Below are 22,247 nucleotides of genomic sequence, written 5' to 3'. Positions count from 1 at the left end.
CAGTGATTATGCCCATCTGAAAATACAAACCCAAGTCTTTGACAAGAGAGAAACACACTGTAACCAGGATGTGTGAAGCCAAAGAGCCCATCTCTCGCCAGGCTGCCCAGTCCAAGCTTAGAAACAGACCCCACATCCTTTAGCCATCAGCAAAGATATTCTTAAGCATACACAGGAAAAAAGGGGACAGGATTCACATCTGCTTGGTACACTGGACTATGAGTCTTTGGGATAATGTTCCTACTAGAACATGAACTCGCAAGCAAGAAAAGAATGTCCATTTTCATGACCTGAATCTAATTATTCAGGGCAGGAGATGATCATTCAATGAAACAGTCAAATGGGAAATTCCAGCAAGAACCTTCTGCCCAAATCTATAAAGAATTCATAAGTAGAATTATTTCCTCAGAAGGCTATATCCTGCAGATTCTTCAGTCACTTAAAATAATCATCATTAAATATAAATACATACAGCCTCACAACAGTTTCACAGAGTAATCTGTGGAGGGAGACAGTCCCTGTGATATCTGCTCACTATGAAGGAAAGTGACCCAAGAAAACCAGTTCAGCAGACGCTCAGAGCCCATGGCATGTGCTTCTCATCACTTCTGGTCCTGGGATAGATTTACCCAATGAGGGTGAAGAAGACCTAAGTACTCAGACACCAGATCCCTCCTCCATCACGGAAGCACTGCTTGAAAATAAGAAGTCTCACCAGGGAAAGACCAGGCCTCCCACACCAGGGGTAATTCCACACCAGAGTCTCCTCATTTATTTTTGTCTTCCACTCAGTTCCCTGTCATGCACGTATACCATGAAATTGTCATATGCTGTTTGAACATGTTCAAAGCGAACTCTGGGAGTAAGGAGAACTTTCTGGTCCCAGACTCTAACATGTTTGTTTTCAAGTGTCCTCCAGACCCCCTTTTCTGGGGCACCCCCAACTGTGACATGGAGGAAAGGTAACAACAAGATAGTCCTAGAGTAAAAGCATTGTGCCTTTGAGAACAGCTAGAAGGTGAACTCCTCCCAAGGAGGTTGCTACTGTTTTCCCCATGGTGAGAAAACAGAAACTCATCTACAGAAAGAAAGCTCAGCTCTGCCTGGAACTCTCAGTCTGGGAACTTAGTCATGACTGTTACAGCAGGGCTTCCCCAATCACTCCTGATGCAGAACTGTAAGCGCCCAAGTAGATAACATCACCTTTCTGCACTGTTTGTTCTTTTACTTAAAAAAACTCACCCAAAGGGAGACCCCATAGGAATTTCAGCTAATTCTAACAGTTCTTCCCCTGGTCGGTTTCCACTGGGTGTTTATAAGCCCATGATTTAATGTTGTCTTTTCTTTACTCTGTGCAGTGGGCCGCTCTAGTCACCTCTGGTAGGGTTTTGTCTGTTTGTGGGTTTTTTTTTTTTTTTTTTTTTTTTTTGGTTTTTCGAGACAGGGTTTCTCTGTGGTTTTGGAGCCTGTCCTGGAACTAGCTCTTGTAGACCAGGCTGGTCTCGAACTCACACAGAGTCTGTTTGTGTTTTGAGCGCTATCAATCCTCCGCTTCCACCCATCTGCTGCTTACTGTTTATTCCTTTACTTTTGCCTGCTGTATAGATAAGAAAATCATTAAAAATCAAAAGCAGGGCTATCATAGATCATTCTTTAGACTTTATAAAACCCGTTCTCAATACTGCTAACCCAGTGGGTTTTATTGGTTTCCCCCACCCCGGGCATCTTTCCAATCTGCCAAGTCCTTTCTTCGGAACAGAGAATCCCTTCAGTGCTGCAAGCACCTGCTAGGCGTGGGTCAATAGCTACCCTCAGGCCTCTCCTCTCTCACTGGCCACTACCCTGCTCTGCACATACCCCGGCTCTTTTATTGTCCCCAGGGAATCTCTACAGACAAGAAGAGACCATAGCCAATGCAGAGGAGACAGTCTGCTTAAAAGGGGACCCTCACCTGCAGATATGAGGCTCCCTCAAGGGAAAACACTGCTTACCCCTGTGAGTCATTTTCTTCCTGGGAAATGGTGAGAAAGTGAGATTATAGCTCAAGTTGGGAGGTTAGGGAGAGGACTGAGAGAGGAGTGGCACTCCGGCAGCGGAGCGTTCTCTGCCTTTGTTCCTGTGGGTAGAACAATCTATCTAAGGTCCCTGTGAGGGCAGAACCATGGGGCCCACATACACAAAATGTTTCACAAACTAAGCAGCTCAGGCTTGACAACATGAGCCACGCATGAGGTGCTTAGAGATGGACATGGGACAGGTTCAGGACACATGAGAACAACAGAAATAGTTGCAAAAGTCAAATCATAAAGCCAGGGGTATAGTCCCACCCTCTCCGAATAAAAGGCAGCCTACATTTTATACCCCCCGGTACAGACTCAAAAGGAAAGAGGTCAGATCTCCAGCACCCATTTAAAAGCTGGACATAGTCACATACAGCTGTAACCCTAGTGCAGAGCAGGGAGACAGGTGGATGGATCCCTGGAGCTGTTGGCCAGGCAGCCTAGTCAATCTGTGAGCTCTGAGTTCAGTGAGAGACCCTGTCTCCAACAATAAGGTAGACAGCAGACCCAAAGCACAACTGACATCAGCTTCTAGCCTCCACATATGCTCACGGAGACATATGCACTACACATGTTCACACATACAATAGGTACAGTATTTGTACACACACACACACACACACACACACACACAATGAGAGAGCGAGAGACAAAAAGGGAGAGAAAGGAAGATTTGAAAAGAGATGGCTTTTTTTCCATAATCATAGCAGCCATGAGATTTAAAGAAGAAATCAAGTAATGGATAAATAGACAAACAAAGAGGAACATACAAATAACCCTAATTCTGGGGAGGCAGAGTGGTTCCCTGGGCTCACTGGCCAATCAGTATGTGAGCTATACTGGGTGGCCAGTGAGTGGCCAGACACACATGCCCATACATAAAATGGAACATTAATCATCCCTTAAGGGGCTCTGGCACATGGTCCAGTAGAGATGAACCTTGAAGACATGTGCTAGATGAAAGACACCAGTCACGGAAAGGTAACACTATGTGTTTCCACTCCGTGAGGTCCCTGGAACATTCAGGGTCATAGATAGCAAGTAAACTGGGCTGGAGAAAAGGAGAACAGGAAGTGACCGTTTAACTGGGACGGAGTCTGGAAAATGAAAAGAAGCAGATGGTGGTGGTTACACAACAACGTGTAATAGTTCAGGCCATAGAACCCCACACCCAAAGAGGTTAAAATGATAAAGTTTATGGTATGCCTATCTTAGCACAATAAAAAACAACAAGAGAATGCTTTTACGTGTCTACTCAATGGCAAGGCTTCCCATAGAGACAGTGGGAAAATGTGAAAGACTCTTCACATTTTGTTACCTCCCAAAAGACGAGAGGACTCACAGGGAAATTACAGGGGGTCAAGGGGCATGGGCTGCTTGGCATCGATAGAATTCTCTGGCATGTGTCAACTAATCTAGTCCTTGGGCAACTCTGAAAGTTACAGTGCACAAGAAGTCACTGCCAATGTCTTTCAGAACCAGGGCATCAAGCACTGAGCCTACTGCAGAGGCAGGATAGAGTGGAGAACCAGACACATTCATTGATCCCTCTGAGCTCTTTCTTTTACCGTGTGTGGGGTGTGTGTGTGAGTGTGAGTGTGTCTGAGTATGTGCATGTGTATATGTGAGAATGAATATGTGTGTGTGTGTGTTAGTTTCTGTGTATAGGTGTGTACATGTGTTTCCAGGCACACATTCATGTGTGTGTGTGAGTGTGTGAGTGTGTGCATCTGTGTGTCTGAGTATGTTCATGTGTATATGTGAGAATGAATATGTGTGTGTGAATGTGTGTGAGTGTGTGTGAGTATCTGTGTGTCTGAGTATGTGCATGTGTATATGTGAGAATGAATACGTGTGTGTGTGTTAGTTTCTGTGTATAGGTGTGTACATGTGCTTCCAGGTACACATTCATGTGTGTGTGAGTGTGTGAGTGTGTGCATCTGTGTGTCTGAGTATGTTCATGTGTATATGTGAGAATGAATACGTGTGTGTGTGAATGTGTGTGAATGTGTGTGAGTGTGTGTGAGTATCTGTGTGTCTGAGTATGTGCGTGTGTATATGTGAGTATGAATATGCGTGTGTCTGTGAGCGTGTGTTAGTTTCTGTGTATAGATGTGTACATGTGTTTGCAGGTACACATTCAGGTGTGTATATGCCAAAGGACAACTTCCATTATCATTCCTCAGGTGCCATCTACCTTGTTTTTGGTGACAGGCTCTCTCACCAGCCTGGAAAGGCCATGGTGGCTGTATTGGTTGGCCAGGAAGCCTAGGGCCCACCTGCTTTGCCCTGAGCACTAGAATTACAAGCACACGCCACCACACATCACTTGGCATTTTCTCGCGTGTACTCAGGTCCGTAAACACTTCGCTAACCGAGCCCTCTCTTTAACCCCCTCTGAGGTCTTCTTCAGTACACCGTGCAGGGGTGGTGCTTACTGTTACCCGGGAGCCTGCCACCCCAGTACTGAAGGTGACAACAGTAGAAGAAGCAGAAAGTGTTGCCAGGGGAACACTTTACTCCTAAGTTCGAGCATGCAAAACCACTTTTCTCATTTACCCAAGCAACACGCATAAATTTATCTTCCTTAAGTTTTCCAAAGGTGATGCTTTCTAGACTTAGACACTGTAAGATGAACATACATTGTTATTGTTCTCACAATAAGCAGAAATCACTTGAAGACACCCCAGTTCAAGGCAGCTAAGATCATCATTAATAAAAGGGGTGAATGGGCCTTTCAGACACTTTCTGTGGAATTACTCAACACAGTTTCAGGAGGCTGAGCTGGAGGTAGCAAGGACCATAGCAAGGGAAAAGGTCTAAGAGCCTAGTAGGCCTTCAGACAACCCAAGAAGCTAAATGCCAAGGAAGGAAAGTAGAGGGTGGTGGAGCAGGCTTTCCACTTGTACTCTGTAGGTCGTAAATGTGAGCAGAACCAAGTGGTGGGAACAACGCTGGCCTACACGGTCCCGTTTCTACCTGGCCAACAGCCACCTGTGATGTTAGTGTGCCCGAAGGACAAGGCAGGCCTCCTCCTTGGCAACATGGCTGCTTTCTTCATCTCCACTCAAGGGACACTACGTGGGACACGTTTGTTCACACCTGCCCAAGAAGGTTAACATAGCACTCTTGGTTCTGATGGTGAAAATATTAGATCTGTGAGTTGATGTCAATAAGTAAAAACTCATAGGAAAGAAAGAGAAAGAGAAAGCAGGGTGCCGTGCAGACCTCAAGGTGATAGAAACATACAATTGTAGGAGAAATAAAGATTCCAGGGTTCTGGAAAATTACACGCTTGCAAATTATGACAAAAAATATTTATTAAATTATAAAGGAAATCGTTATTCAAAAAAAATTACTCAAGCTCTCAGTGAAATTCGTCTGTGAGAAATAACCAGAGTGGTCAGACAAGTTGTTCTTAGCCGCTATCAACCTCTGCAGCTGGAGAGAGCTGCAGAAACTGCAGGCCTGACTCCTCCCCTGCTGTGCCTCACATCAAACCATCACCTGGAGGCAGACTGCTGGGATCCAGAGGTGGGTACCAAGGAGGAAACCATCTCTGGAGGACAGAGTTTCCAGACTAGGCAAATGTCATGGGACTAAAGAATTTTAAGCAATTGCTTAAGCTTTAAACTTCATAAAGAATGGCCCTTTTGTTTTGCCTTAATAAGACTCAAGAACGGACTCCTGCTATAGACTGCTGCACCCAGTCCACTGAGGAACCATACCCAGGCCACCCTGAGTGTGATGGTAACTAATGGGAGGGCGAGTGGGCTGGGCTCTGGGCAATGCCTCATCTCCCCACCTCCTCTGAAAAGGCAGCATATGACCCGTGCCCTGAGAATGCCTAGGCTAATACCCAGCATTAAAAGTTTTGTGAACCATGACTGGCATGCACCACCCAGATGTGAAAATACATAGAGACATTCAGAAAATCCTAACTCCAGATCTGTATCTTCAATCGAGGTGAGAGTTGAGAACAGAGGCAAGGAAATCCTAGTGTCCTTACTGAGCCACCTGCTCACTCCCAATAGTGATCATCAGAGCAGTAGGTAAGCACGGTAGTGCACACCTGGAGCTCCAGATGTTCAGGAAACTGAGCAAGAGGACAGCTTGAACCTAAGATCTTGAGGGCAACCTGGGGAGCATATCCAGGCTGTTTCTTAAAAAGAAAGTGAGAGGGGCCAGCAAGATGGCCATCTTAGGGAACTTATCGCCAGTCTCGGAAACTAGAACCTTGTACCTTCTGACTTCTGCTTTCCCATTTGCTAGTAATCTTTAACCTGAAATTAGGAAAAATGTCAAATAGTCTAAAAGAATAATGCATAGCTGGGTGCTCAGAATGTACATAACTTAAATACAAATTCTCTTCTCATATAAGAACAACTTAATCTTGAAAGAGACAAGACTTCAGCTTCCAGTCTACTATAGTTTTCAGTAGTTGGGTGTTCTGTGATGTTAGTCAAGCTGAAATGGTAAACACACTATCTTCAGGGGCTGAGAAGATAGACTCGTCAGTAACACACTTGCTACACAAGCGTGAGGACCAGAGTTTGGATTCCCTGCCCCCGTGTAACTGCCAGGTGTAGTGGTTTGCACCTGCAATCCCAGCACTGAGAAGGCAGAGACAAGCGGTTGCCTGGAGCCCTCTGCCCAGACAACATGGTGATCTCCAGGCTACTGAGAGACTTTGTTTAACAGTAACCAAGGTACACAGCTTCCAACGGATGATAACAGACGTCATCATCTGCCCTTCACTTACATCAATATATAAGTTCTCTCACATACAAATGGAGAGAGGGAGAGAGATAGAAAGACAGACAGAGAGAGAGAGAGAGGGAAAAAGGGAGAGAGGGAGAGAGGGAGAGGAACACTCACACACAGATGAACACTCACACACAGATGAACACACACACAAAGATGAACACACACACACATACACACAGATTCCTTAGACGAAACAACTTTCAGGAAGGATCAGGAATTGTCATTTTGATTCACGAAGTATGCTAAACCAACCATTTGGTAAAATTATATTCTTCCCAAATTAGACCAAGAAATAATCAGATGCGGGAATGATCAGCCCTATCCGCTGAGAGTCAGCTATTCTTGGCTCATTGCCTTTTTGTGCTTTTTAGTTATTTTACATATGAACCAGATCGATTGTGTTATTAACTTTATTTACAGCATCGCTTTTAGCCTGTTACCCCATCGCACCCTGAACTGGGCCCTCCAACATCACTCCAGGCCTCTCACCATCTATCAAAATCTTCTGTTCCACCAAGCATACCGTCTTCCCTGTTGTTAGGCAGAGACAATATGTATTTAAAAAAAATTAGGAAAGGAACTTGATCAGGAAAAGACAATGGAATCAGTGATATTTGTCTTGAGAAAATCTAGGAACTAGACAGGCACCGTTTAGAGCTACTGTTTCAGAACAGTCAATTCTTAAAATAGAAAAAAAAAAACCCACACGCTAACCCCAACAGCCCTCTTCCTGAGCAGAGAAAGTGAATGAATCACAATAGCACTGGACTAAGATGGCTTCCATGTCTCAGCCACTCCCCTGGCAAAAACCAAGTACTCTGAGAGATGCCAGCGCCTCCTGAAAGTGTCTTTCAGTATACTGAGTCAGCACACTGACAAAAGGCCCAAGACACCGCAGTATAAAAGTCAGATTCTGCAAAGCAAGCACATCAAAAGGGTCCTGATTTCCTATCCTCACAGAGCAACTATGCACACTGCACAAAAACTAGTGTCCAATTTAGATAGGGCATCTGTTTTCTACGGTGTGTCTTACAAAGCCCTCTACTTGGCAATCACAGAGTAGGCTATGCATCAGTAAATATGAATGTTATATATGAATGAATGCTATGCGGTGTAATCATATATGTTATATATGAATGATATATATATATATATATATAACTTATTCCTTACTTTTTATTGATTTTGTTGAGCTATACATTTTTCTCTGCTCTCCTCCCTGCCTCTTCCCTCCCCTTCAATCCTCTCCTTTGGTCCCCATGCTTCCAATTTACTCAGGAGATTTTATCTTTCTCTATTTCCCATGTAGATTAGATCCATGTATGACTCTCTTAGAGTCCTCTTTGTTGTCTAGGTTTTCTGGGATTGTGAATTGTAGGCTGGTTTTCTTTGCTTTATGTCTAAAAGCCACTTATGAGTGAGGACATATGATCTTTGTCTTTCTGGGTCTGGGTTACCTCACTCAATATGATGTTTTCTAGATCCATTCATTTGCCTGCAAATTTCAAGATGTCATTATTTTTTTTTTTACCACTGTTTAGTATTGTGTAAATGTACCACATCTTCCTTACCCATTCTTCAGTCCAGGGGCACTTAGGTTGTTTCCAATACACAACAGAGTATTCCTTACTTTTTAAAACAAGTTATCTCGTGAACCTGGGTCTCACCAGTTTTGCTTTCTTAGAACTGCTGCCCAGCAAGCTTCAGGGATCCAGTTGTCTTCCTTCCCCTCCCCCAATGATGGGATTACAGACAAGCATTGTTGAGTTCCACTTTCTGCAGGGCGCTAGGGACCCAAGCTTAGGTCCTCAGGCTTGAAGCAAGCACTTCAGCAACTGAGCCACGACCCTAGTTCTGATTCTTTGTATCTGGAAAAAAAAAAAATTCCATCTTCCTCTACAACTGGTAATGCTACATTGACAAGCAAATTTCAATGGGATCATCAAGAACCATGGAGAAGAATCCTTAAATATTGATCTGATTAGCCTGAGTGCTGCCCAGATCCATTCCGAGTCTCAGTACATTTCTGCGTCTCAAGCCACTGAAGCAGGTCTCTATTGTGACAAAACTTGTGACTACGAGAGGCATCAAATGGCTGCCACCCTCACTGCCTTTGACATCTTCAGTTTCTAAAGGCTGTTCTGCGGCACTAAATCTTTACTGTTAATAGAGTCACTGATCCAAATAGAGCAGACAAATAAATTCCAAGTGAATGCATACTGCCATCCTCAGAACACGCTTCATTTAATGGCACAACTTTCCCCTCGATTCTTCGTCAGCCTCTCGTATTTTATCTCTGAGGTCCCTATGTCACTTGTGAAAGGGTGACATGGACCCAAACAGAGTCGGCGAATTTTGTTTTTATTTCTTATCACACGATCAGGAAGGATTCTGGAAAGCCGAGTTTTTGGAGATGGTGGCAAGTAAAATGTTTTGGCTCTTCAGGGACCAGGAAGGCTCCCAAGGCCACAGCTAGTGTCATTTACAGGTCCATAAAACATGTGTACGGGCTACTTGCTGTGTGGGAATATTTGACAATGGGTGCTGGAGGAATGAATTAGATGAATCGGGAACTCCAGGAATGTTTTCATCTTTCTGTATTACCTTGTGACAGTTTATGCTGATGGCATTAGGAAGACATCTCTCTTCATAGAGCCTTCATGCCCTCCTCAGCTATGACAAGGACGCAGACTTAGAGGGTACTTGTTACCTTCTCTGTGACTATTACAAGAGTTCAATTTCTTTCCGTAACAGGGCAGTTCCTTTAATAGAGCTGCTGGGCATCACCCCCAAATTGTTGATAGAAATGTGAGTCGAAGGCTGGGATAGAACAGAATATTTGTTGGAAACATGGCCAGTTTTGTCCTGTCCATCACAGGCCCTCTTTTTTTCCCAAACAGTACTAGGGATGGAGCCCAAGGCTTACACCTTCTAGGGAAGTTCTCTACCAATGGACTAGCTGCATCCCTTGTTTTAGTTTTGATTTCTGAAACAGGTTCTCATTAAGTTGTTCAAGCTGGTCTTGAATTCACCTCATCGACAAAGCAGCCCTTGACCTCGTGATCCTCCTGCCTCAGCCTCCTACATAGCTGGGATTAAGGGTCTGAACCAGAGCCTGGTAGGACCATCTTATTGCAAAACTCCTGAAAGGCTGACTTTCATTGTTGTTTAGAGCAATGTCTGAACAAGAACTTGAAGATTTTCCGGGCTTCTTGAAGACTGGATACCTAACAGTGTCCTCTTAATTCTCTAAGCTCCCCCATAAAAACCAGAGTTCTTACAAGCTCAATAATGAGTAATAGGACCACTGACTGCACCTATGCAAAGAAAATAGTATCAATATTCTGCTTTTTTTTTAAAAAAAAAAAAAAGCGGGCTGGAGAGATGGCTCAGAGGTTAAGAGCACTGGCTGCTCTTCCAGAGGTCCTGAGTTCAATTCCCAGCAACCATATGGTGGCTCACAACCATCTGTAATTTGATCTGGTTCCCTCTTCTGGCATGCAGACTGAACACTGTATAAATAATAAATAAATAAATTTAAAAAATAAATAAATAAAAAAAAAAACAAAATTAAAAAAAAAAAAAAAAAAAAAGCAATAGTGTTAGAAATAGCAAAGAATTAGGAAGATCCTGAACAATCTGAAAAGAATGTAATGGAGATGGCATGGTGGTACAGACCTATGACCTCAGCACACGGGAAGTGAGGAAGGGGGAGCATCCTGAGTCTGTGGGCTACACAGTGAGATCCAGGTCAGCCTGGGCCACACAGTGAGATCCAGGTCAGCCTGGGCCGCACAGTGAGATCCAGGTCAGCCTGGGCCACACAGTGAGATCCAGGTCAGCCTGGGCTACACAGTGAGATCCAGGTCAGCCTGGGCCACACAGTGAGATCCAGGTCAGCCTGGGCTACATAATGAAATCCAGGTCAGCCTGGGCTACACAGTGAGATCCAGGTCAGCCTGGGCTACACAGTGAGATCCAGGTAGCCTGGGAAACACAGTGAGATCCAGGTAGCCTGGGAAACACAGTGAGATACAGGTAGCCTGGGAAACACAGTGAGATCCAGGTAGCCTGGGAAACACAGTGAGATCCAGGTCAGCCTGGGCTACATAGTGAGATCCAGGTAGCCTGGGAAACACAGTGAGATACAAGTAACCTGGGCTACATAGTGAGATCCAAGTCAGCCTGGGCTACATAATGAGATCCAGGTAGCCTGGGCAACACAGTGAGATCCAGGTCAGCCTGGGCTACATAGTGAGATCCAAGTCAGTCAGCCTGGGCTTGGGCTACATAGTGAGATCTAGGTAACCTGGGCTACATAGTGAGATCCAAGTCAGGCTGGGCTTGGGCTAGACAGTGAGATCCACGTCAGCCTGGGCTACATCGGGATATCCAGATCTGCCTGAGCTACATAGCAAAACTGTCTCCAGAACAAACAGGTAAAAATACACAAATACATAATAGGACACTAAATACCTATTTAAAATAACAAAATAGATTTATGTAATTGAATTATCCCCAAGATATAAGTTAAATAATATATGTTATGTTATGTTTACATTTATATCACTCACACACACACATGAGAGAGAGAGAGAGAGACAGAGACAGAGACAGAGACAGAGAGACAGAGAGATTATCTTGGGAAGGATGAAGAAGAAGCCATAACACTGCTTCCTTTGGGGAGTGGCGTGGAGTGAAGCTCACTGGAAACTCTTTTCAATTCCTTCTATTATGTACCCATACTTTCTCGATTAAAAGTTAATGAAATGGAGAAATGTTTGGGAAAAGAGAGAGAATAATCAATATAATAATCTATACAAAATGACTAGCTAATTAAAGCCCTGCACTGGATATTTTAATTGGATCAGTCAACTAGCTAAATCACAATGACAAAATGCCAGTGACAGCCCTATCCCACAGCCAAGTTTGTCCTCTGTGCTGTGGAGACAGCCTGTCTAGACAGGACTCCTATGAACTGGTTATACAGCTCTGGTTCATAGACCGGCAACACACCTTCACTGATAGAGAAGTGCAGTAGCCTTTGAGACAAATACATGTCTTCACAGAGATTACTCTTGACTAAGGTAACACTGGGGGACTCGTTAATGGAGAAAGGAGAGTTCGAAATGGGTCTCAAAGGAGGAATATGTTTCAATGTGCATCAACAGAGGGGCAGGGCCAGGAAGATGCAGGAGGACAAAGTCAGGTCAGTGCAGTAGTGTGTGTTCAAGGTCAGTGGGAGAGCTGACTGAACAGAGCAGACGATAGACATTTGACAGAGGAGGGGGGGCATCAGGAAGGAGCAATGGCTTGTGATGATGTGTACAATGCTCAGCACACATCCCGTGTATCTGCGTGTCTCGCGTTATCTGCATTCACAATCCCCTAGAGAGACTCATGATCCACCAAAGGTCTCCAGGTTCTGGTTGGTGGATATGCCACCTGACGCCGCCAATGGCGCTTTGCAGGCATGGCTAGGATGTATGTTCTGCTATGACAGATGTTCTGTGTTCTCCTGGGTGGAATCAATGTAACCACAGAGTCCTCGTAGCAGGAGGACAAGAAAGGTCAGATTCAGAGGGGATGTGACAATGGAAGCCAGAGTGTCATCCCTGCTGGAAGAGACACAAACCAAAGAAAACTTTCAGCTCCTACCTAGCAGCTAAAAGTAGAAGGAGTAGGCTCTCCCCTAGAACGTCAAGGAGGAGCACAAGCCCTTCCGATGTCTTGAGTTTTGCCTTACAAGATTCAGTTTGGGACTTCTGACTAAAACTAAAATAATTTGTGGTACTGAAAGGCCATTAAGTTTTGCTAATTTGTGATAGCAATAGTAGGAAGTAAATATAAAATTAGCATCATCATTATTGTCATTTGCCACCATGCAGAAACTAGATCGTAAGACCCAAGAAGTTATACAAATCCCAAAACCACTGACTGGGAAGCAGCAATATTCAAATCCAGCTGTGACATGTGGACAGGGTGATGTCCTGGGAGAGACAAGGGCCCACACTGTGTGTGCTCTGAGCATCTGATGGAAAGTGTGCACCTGATGAGGGCTGTGAGGAGAAGGGGGGTCTTAAGCAAGAGGGACAATAAACAGAGCCGATTAATATGCAATATCCTCATTCCAACCAAATATGTTCCGTGCCCTTAAAACAAGCAGGAACAAAAGACTCTGGCATGCAGGAACTTCATGTATGGGCAACATTTCCCTTATTTATGCTACTTAATGGCATAAAAATCCACTTTCTCTACTTTGTTCTTGTCTGTCTCTGCTGCACACATTTTGATTACTGAGCTATCACTTGTGTGATTTCATAAACAAAGCTGTAAAGGGAGGTGGTCATGACGTGTGCTAGTCTCCACATCCTCGGGAGTACAGAAGTTGGATCTCTGTGTGTGTGCATGTGTATTACTAAGGATCACACTCAGAGCCTCGTGTATGCTAAGCAAATGCCTGACGACTGAGGTCCAGCTGCATCCACATGCAGACTACAGTACAGAATAGTTCTTTTCCTTCACACTATTGTCCAAAAGCCAATGAAGCTCTTTTAACCTCGATAATTGCCATCACCATCACCACCACCTTCTTCTCCACAGAATCACACCACCAGTACTGTTTATTGGAGCTTACTTTAAAATACTGTTATCAACCACATTCTTTTTTATTGATTTTATTGAGCTCTACATTTTTCTCTGTTCCCCTCCCTCCCTCTCCCCTCCCCTAACCAACTACATTCTTATTCTACCAACAACTCTACATGGTAACATTATCGTGCCCATTCTACAGCTGAGAAAACTAAGCCTCAGAGAAACTTACATTTTGCTATGGCGCTAATAACACTGACAGTCTAACCGGGACCTGATGTTGAAGTCTTCTGTCATTTTCAGACCATGCCACTTCCCCACCAGTCTAGCTGTGGTCAAACCTCAAATTCAGAAAGAGTGATGATGAAGGGGTACCAAGGGTTTTCCACTGTACTCCCCACTCTCCAAAACTGTCCAGAGTCCCATATCCTTAACCAATAAATAGTCATTTATATTAGATGGGTAAATTCATCAACATTGTCGTAACCAGGGAGCTTTCTAATAGGACAGCTGACCTCCTCCCATGTTCCTACAGTATTTGCACCAAGCCAAGGGCTGAGGCTGAGATCCTCTGCCCTCCTACCCTGCTGAGCCTGCACTTTCTTCTGCAAAAGAGGGACAGAACTTTCCAGCAGAACTCTCTCCCCTGAAACTCTCAGTGCTCTAGAATCAGGTCCTTCCCTTTGGTCTCGGCTTCTTAATTTTCACTTTTTTCCTAAGTACAAATGCTCAGTAAAGCCAAACTGACCCTCCTGCCCACCCACTGGTCCTTCTCTTCTCAATGGCCCCCACATCTCATTATGCATCTCTGGTTAATAGAACTAACTTACTCCTCAGGCACAGTCGGCAGGCCCCTTTGTCTCCTACAACATAATCACATTAACTGTTCTCAGCCCAGAGAGAAGTTCGTACCTCTTCGGGCTTTGCTATGGGGGAACATTCTGTTTGCTGTGCAATCACTTACACACAGAGGCTGATAGTCAATTTACTATGAAGAGCTGACGACACACATACACACTCTGGCCAAAACTCACAGTACATATGCTCTGTGACCACCCCGCCCTCAACAGAACAAAAGATGATTCTGTGGTACTAAACCTTGGCCAAACACTAAAGGCCAGATCATGACAGCATGGTTCACTTGGATTGTTTCTATTCCTTGACCATGGGGGTTATGATCCATCAGAAAGAATGCAGACACAAACAGGCTCTTGACAGGACACCCAAGTCCCAAGGGCAGGGACTAGAACAACGTTCAGAGCAACAGAGAGGCCCAAGCCCCAGGCGCATGCCACTCAATCTGGCCCAGAAGAGCAAAGAAAGGCTCTAACCCACAACACACCGCAGGTCCTCCACAAAGGGTTTCCGGACCCTCAGGTCTGGACTGTAATGAAATTCAGGACAGGTCAAAACAAGACAGTCCCTCAAACAAAGATTCCACAGGCGAGGTGATTTGAAGGCTTCCAAACCACGTGGCTGCCTAAGAGACTCCCCCAAATTGGCCCATGATTAAAGTCCTTGAGATTCCATCAGCAAGCCACTTCCCGTTAAGAGGCGCAACTATTGACAGCCCCGCAGAAATCAGAGTGTGTTTCCTGGGGACAGGCCAACGTGGCACATGAAGACATTAGCAGGGCTCAGCAGGAAGTCCTTAATGAAACTGGAGACTAGCCACGCTCTAAACAGCTTGTGAAGAGTAGCTGCTCTTTCAAGGAAATGAGAACGACAAGCTGCCACGGATCACAAAATCACATAAGACTGTGCACTCTGTATGCTACCTCAAGATACTAAGGAACAGTGGCCAAGAGCCTCAGACACAGAGGGCAGGTCACACATCTGTGAGCTGTAGGGATCGGGAGAAAGGGGCGCTCAGGCCGTTGAGTCTGGGAACACACACTGGGCCAAACGATAAGAACGGTGTTGAAGAGAGGCAAATGGGCTTCTCTACTCCTAAAAGCTCCCATGCCAGGGTGAGGGTGGCAGAGAAGAAACAGATCCATATGTAGTGGGGAGTCGGGTCAGTCAGTACTTCAGCAGGCAAGCTTGAAGTCCCGGGTAATCTCCACAAACCATGTACAAAGAGTGAGGTGTGATGATACACACACCTGGACTCCAAGCTCTGGGAAGGTGGGGGTAGGTAAAGAGATTCATGGAGTTCAGGGCCAACCAGGCTAGGCTAATCTGTGATCTCCAGATCAACCAGAGACTCTGTCCTGGAACAAGGCACATGGCACTGAATAATAACAGCCGACATTGTCCTCTGGCCTCCATATGTATGTATTCACAGGTGTGGGAAGGGGACAACACACACACATACACACATACACACACACACACACACACACATACACACCCAGCCCAGCAGCTAGAGAAATGGCTCAGCTTTAGCAGTTCAGGGCATGTTCTCGCAGATGGCACAAGTTTGATTCCCAGCACCCCATCCAGAGGCTCACAAGACCCTGAAACTCCATCTCCATGGGATCTAACACTCTTCTCAACTCCTCAGACACTTGCATTCACACATGCATGGACATACACACATGTATACATGATTAAAATAAATCTAAAAAAAAATTCCAGTCCTGCACTGGCTTCCCAAATATCATAGGTCTGGCTAAGTAAACTCATCTTAGTTGAGCTCCTGGAACTTCCCCAAGACCCACCTATATCCTCCTGGTAAGATCCAGTTTAGGCAAGAATGCCCGTCCCCATCCTTCAAGCCTGGTGTCCACCATTAGCTGACCAGGGTCCTCAGCCTCCACGGCGCCCCAGGTATGTGTGAGTCCAGACTCCCACTGAGTTATTAGCATCCCTCTTTGGTCCTAGATGTTTCTTCCTATCATTCTGCACCCACTGACCCCACCTATTCTTGACCATACAGATGTTTCCTCTTTCTCATGCTGTATGCTGACTTGAACCCCACCTCCCCACCCCTCTACAAAGGGGGACGACTGGACCAATCCCATTAAAGCTGCTCATCATCGTGTTTGCACAGATGCTGTTTTAATTCAATGTTCAGTTTCTTCACCACCCCAGAAATTAGAATCGATTCACATTTTCTCAGGTTCCTCACTGAGCTAGGAAAAGTCCACCATTCTAGCTGGAATTCAGTCACGAACCTACCTGGACTTGTCCCCCCCTCCCTTTTTTTTTTTTTTTTTTTTTTTTTGCTTAAGAGACAGATGCTCCACCACCTCCTCCTTCGGCTGAGAGCTTCAAAGGAGAACTGCACATCTGCCCTCAGACCTGAAGCACAGCACTCAGACCCCCGCTCCCACATCCAGCAACTGATCTGTGCCTCCCCACGTCCCCCTCACAAGGGCCAAAGCTATTCCAGATCAACAAGAGAAGGTTCTAGAAATGTACGTAATGCACGCAGACACAAATGACGGCGAGCTACTATGGCTCGGCGCTCTTCTTCTCTGCCTCATACTTCAGTGCTTCTGAAAATTAGCTCTAAAATACAAACTGGCCACACCAATGGTCTTCATCTGCACATCAGAAACACTTCAGGAGCAGCAGGGGAACACAGACCTCCAGATTGCTGGACTGGGGATCTGTAAAGATGGCCTGCACTCTCTGAGCTGTGCAGGCCTGCCTCCGCTCCAGAGGGCAAGTATCGGCAATGACAATAGTGGCTTCGTTTCTTGACTTGATTTTGAAACGAAAACACCAGTCATGCATAGCAAGCTCCCCCTTCCCGTGTATGAAGCCACCACCTGGCAGTGACTTCCTCTCTGCAAGCCTCGTGGTACTGAGCAAAGATCAAAGTGTACAATTTACAAAGAGGACAATGCGAACACATGTTGTGTGTTGCTGCTGTTCTTCTTTCTGCTTAGCATTGGCTGCTGCATCCATACCCAGGTGAGTGGTATTTAGGAAATGACTGCGGATGCCTTGCTAGCTATAATTGCAAAGAAAAAAAAAACTAGCTTCTTTAAAGAGCTCATGTTAATGACATTTCTAAATTTAAAAATTACCGTGAACTATAGGAGACACTTAAGTGGGGGAAGAATGAGAAGATACGCGTATGCTAATCTCCTTAAGATGCAAACTCCATGATCTTATTGGAAAAAGAGAACACATTCAGTCTCACAAATAAAATCTTAAAGTATTAGCATCCACACCACACCCAAGGTCTTCCGCTGACAGCCACCTGCACAACTTGTGTGCCCATTCACAGAAACCCATGTCCAGCAGGCAATAACTCCACACACACAAACAGATACATGTGGACGAGGCACAAACACATAATCCACAGAATGACCAGTTGACGCACTCACCAACCCTCTAGATTCATTAGAAAACAAACCAATACAGGACTAGAGATAGAGCTGTAGTGGCATTTCATTTGTATTTTAATAAATAAAGCTTGCCTGAAGACCAGAAGAGTAAAACAGCCATACTGGCCAGGCTTACAGACCAGGCAGCAATGACACACACCTTTAATCCCAGTAGCCACACTATTTTGTCACAGAAACCAGGCAGTAGTGGTGCACACCCTTAATCCCAGAACTAGAGAGGAATATAAAATCGGAGGAGACAGCTCTCAGGATCAGTCTCTTCTGAAGCTTCCTGGAGGCAGGATCACTTGTTTCGGACTAAGTTAGAGGTAAGAGCCAGTGGTTGACTGCTCTGCTTTTCTGGTGGTCTTCAGGTTGAACCTCAATATCTGTCTCTGAGTGTTTATTAATTGTGCTTCATAAATCAGTGGTAAAGAACAATCCCCTCTTTTGCAGAGGGTTCAAACTCAGTACCCAGCACCCACATTGGGCAGCTCAGAACTGCCTGTGACTCTACTTCCCAGGGATCCAATGCTCTCTTCTGGCTTCCAAGAGTACTAAAGCATACATATAATCACATACATGCACACAGACAAAACACTCATACACATAAAACAAATGAATAAAAAAGAAATCAGGGGGGCTGGATAGATGGCTCAGGGGTTAAGAACACTGGCTGCTCTTCCAGAGACCCAGGTACAATTCCCAGCACCCATATGGCAGCTCATGACTGTCTGTAACTCCAGTTCCAGTGGGGCTGACATACATACTCACAAAGATATACATGCAGACAAAACACCAATGCGCACAAAAATAAATGAATGTTTTAAAAAAAAAGGAAATCGGCACAGAGGCGGAGCGGCGGCTCGGCCAGATGCACAGAGGCTGAGCGGTGGCTCGGCCAGACGCAGCGGAGCGGCACCGCATACAGGAAGAGGCCTTCGGGGACCGGCTCAGCTGCAGACCCAAGCGGTGGGGACAGGCATGCAATAAGGAGAGCAGATCGCCCTACTACAATTGAATCAAAGAGGTAGGCCTTTGGTTGGCCAGGTCACTGGCACAAGGGGAGCCTGGTCCTGTCCTGAAGATCCTTCGGAGGGGTGAGAGGGTTCTTGGCCTGCAGCAGGAACCAAGAAAGAGAGTGAGGGCATTTTGTAAGCGGAGCCCTTGGCCAGCAGGGAAACCTGATCCGGTTTTTAAAGGACCCATTGGATAGGATCAATAGGAGGAGATGGGCAGGCGCCAAGGCAAGAATTCACCTAAAAATCTGAAAAACAACATGAAAACACCAGAACCCAATGATCTTACAACAGAAGTATTTGAACAACCTAACACAGAAGAAGTGGAAAAAATCGACTTTATGAAGACAATAGAGTCCCTTAAACAACATGTAAAAAATGCCCTTATAGAAATGGATGAGAAGTATAACAAAAAGTTTGAAGAAATGAGTAAATACGTACATGATACCCTGGGAAACCAAGAAAAAACCATCAAACAGGTAATGGAAACAGTTCAAGAATTGAAAACTGAAATGAAGGCAAGGAAGAAAATACAAACTGAGGACCAGCTGGATATGGAAAATCTAGGCCAACGAGCAGAGTCTACAGAAACAAGCATAATCAATAGAATACAAGAGCTAGAAGAAAGAATCTCGGATGCTGAGGACACCATAGAGAAAATAAACGAACAGATCAAAGAAAACAGCAAAGCCAACAAACTCTCAACACAAAACATTCAGGAACTATGGGACACGATAAAAAAACCAAACCTAAGAATAATAGGAATAGAAGAAGGAGAAGAGTCACAGCTCAAAGGCCCAGAAAATATTTTCAACAAAATTATGGAAGAAAACTTTCCCAACATAAAGAAAGATATTCATTTAAATATTCAAGAAGCATACAGAACACCAAACAGACTGGATCAAAGAAAAACATCTCCTTGCCATATAATAATCAAAACACAAAATATACAGGTTAAAGAAAGAATATTAAAAGAGCTGCAAAGGAAAAAGGGCAAGTAACTTATAAAGGTAAACCGATCAGACTTACACCTGACTTCTCTATGGAAACTATGAAAGCCAGAAGGCCCTGGATAGAGGTTCTGCAGAAGCTAAGAGACCATGGATGCAAACCCAAACTACTATACCCAGCCAAGCTATTGTTCATTATCAATGGAGAAAACAAGACATTCCAGGATAAGAACAAATTTAAACAATACGTAGCCACAAATCCAGCCCTACAGAAAGTAATAGAAGGAAAATCGCAACCCAAGGAATCCAACACTGCCAACACTGCCTACAATAACCCAGGCATCTAATGACCCTTCACGAGCACATCTCAAAGAAGGGAGAAACACAATCTCTACTACCAAAAGCAATAAGAATAACCAGAGTAAACAACCACTGGTCATTAATATCACTTATTATTAATGGGCTCAATTCACCTATAAAAAGGCACAGGCTAAAAGATTGGATACGAAAACAGGATCCAACATTCTGCTGTTTGCAAGAAACACATCTCAACCACAAAGACAGGCACCTACTCAGAGTAAAGGGTTGGGAAAAGGTGTTTCAAGCAAATGGTCCTAAGAAAAAAGCAGGTGTGGCCATACTAATTTCTAACAAAACTGACTTCAAACTAAAATCAATCAGAAGAGACCGAGCTCATAACAGGAACAATTCATCAGGATGAAGTCTCAATCCTGAATATATACGCCCCCAATATAAAAGCACCTACTTATGTAAAAGAAATATTACTAGAACTCAAGGCAGACATCAAACCACACACACTAGTAGTAGGAGACTTCAACACACCTCTCTCTCCAAGGGACAGGTCAATCAGACAGAAACCTAATAGAGAATTAAGAGAATTATTGGAGGTAATGAAGCAAATGGACTTAACAGACATCTATAGAACATTCCACCCAAATAGGAAAGAATATACCTTCTTCTCTGCAGCTCATGGAACCTTCTCAAAAATTGACCACATACTCGGAAACAAAGGAAACCTCCACAGATACAAAAAAATATCAGTGTCCACCTGTGTCTTATCAGATCATCACGGATTAAAGTTAGACGGCAACAACCACGCTGCCCCCAAAAAACCGACAAACTCATGGAAACTGAACAGTCAACTACTGAACCACACCTGGGTCAAGGAAGAAATCAAGAAAGAAATTAAAGTCTTCCTTGAATTTAATGAAAATAAAGGGACAACATACTCAAACCTATGGGACACAATGAAAGCAGTGCTAAGAGGAAAGTTCATAGCACTAAATGCCCACTTAAAGAAAACGGAGAATGCATACATTGGGGACTTAACAACACACCTGAAAGCTCTAGAAAAAAAAGAAGCAGACGCGCCCAGGAGAAGTAGAAGACTGGAAATAATAAAACTGAGGGCTGAAATCAACAAAATAGAAACACAGAAAACAGTCCAAAGAATCAATGAAACAAAAAGCTGGTTCTTGGAGAAAATCAACAAGATCGACAAACCCCTATTCAAACTAATTAAACGACAGAGAGAGAACACGCAAATAAATAAGATCAGAAATGAAAAGGGGGACATAACCACAGACACAGAGGAAATTCAGAGAATCATTATCTTACTACAAAAGCCTGTATGCCACAAAACTGGAAAATACAAAAGAAATGGACATTTTTTTAAATAAGTACCATATACCAAAGCTAAACCAAGACCAGGTGAATGATCTAAATAGACCAGTTACTCGCGAAGAATTAGAAATGGTTATCAAAAATCTCCCTTCAAAAAAAAGCCCAGGACCAGATGGTTTCAATGCAGAATTCTACCAGAACTTCCAAGAAGAACTAATACCTATACTCCTTAATGTATTTCACAATATACAAACAGAAGAGTCATTGCCAAATTCCTTTTATGAAGCTACAGTTACCCTGATACCAAAACCACAAAAAGACCCAACCAAGAAAGAGAATTACAGACCGATCTCACTCATGAACATCGACGCAAAAATTCTCAATAAAATACTGGCAAACCGAATCCAAGAACACATTAGAAAAATTATCCATTATGATCAAGTAGGCTTCATCCCAGAGATGCAGGGCTGGTTCAACATACGCAAATCTATCAATGTAATCCACCATATAAATAAACTGAAAGAAAAAAACCATATGATCATTTCATTAGATGCTGAAAAAGCATTCGACAAAATTCAACACCCCTTTATGATAAAGGTCTTGGAGAGAATAGGGATACAAGGGTCCTACCTAAATATAATAAAAGCTATTTACAGCAAGCCGACAGCTAACATTAAATTAAACGGAGAAAAACTCAAAGCCATCCCACTAAAATCAGGAACACGACAAGGATGTCCACTCTCGCCATACCTCTTCAACATAGTGCTTGAAATTCTAGCAATAGCAATAAGACAACATAAGGAGATCAAGGGGATTCGTATTGGAAAGGAAGAAGTTAAGCTTTCGTTATTTGCAGATGATATGATAGTGTACATAAGCGACCCCAAAAATTCTACCAAAGAACTCCTACAGCTGATAAACACCTTTAGTAAT

General features: G+C 44.1%; 1 protein-coding gene across 3 annotated transcripts in view; it reads right to left on the bottom strand.

Moving 5' to 3' along the window:
* Camk1d (calcium/calmodulin dependent protein kinase ID) overlaps nucleotides 1-22,247 on the bottom strand; it is a 417,381-nt gene that overhangs the window by 261,064 nt on the left and 134,070 nt on the right. The gene's annotated exons all lie outside the window — the stretch shown is intronic.

The sequence above is a fragment of the Microtus oregoni genome, unplaced genomic scaffold (assembly GCF_018167655.1).
Source record: "Microtus oregoni isolate MIOR12 unplaced genomic scaffold, Mior012 000035F_ref0000213, whole genome shotgun sequence".
Lineage (NCBI taxonomy): Eukaryota > Metazoa > Chordata > Mammalia > Rodentia > Cricetidae > Microtus > Microtus oregoni.
The sequence above is the reverse complement of the archived record's forward strand: the minus strand, read 5'-3'. Positions and strand labels throughout refer to the sequence as shown.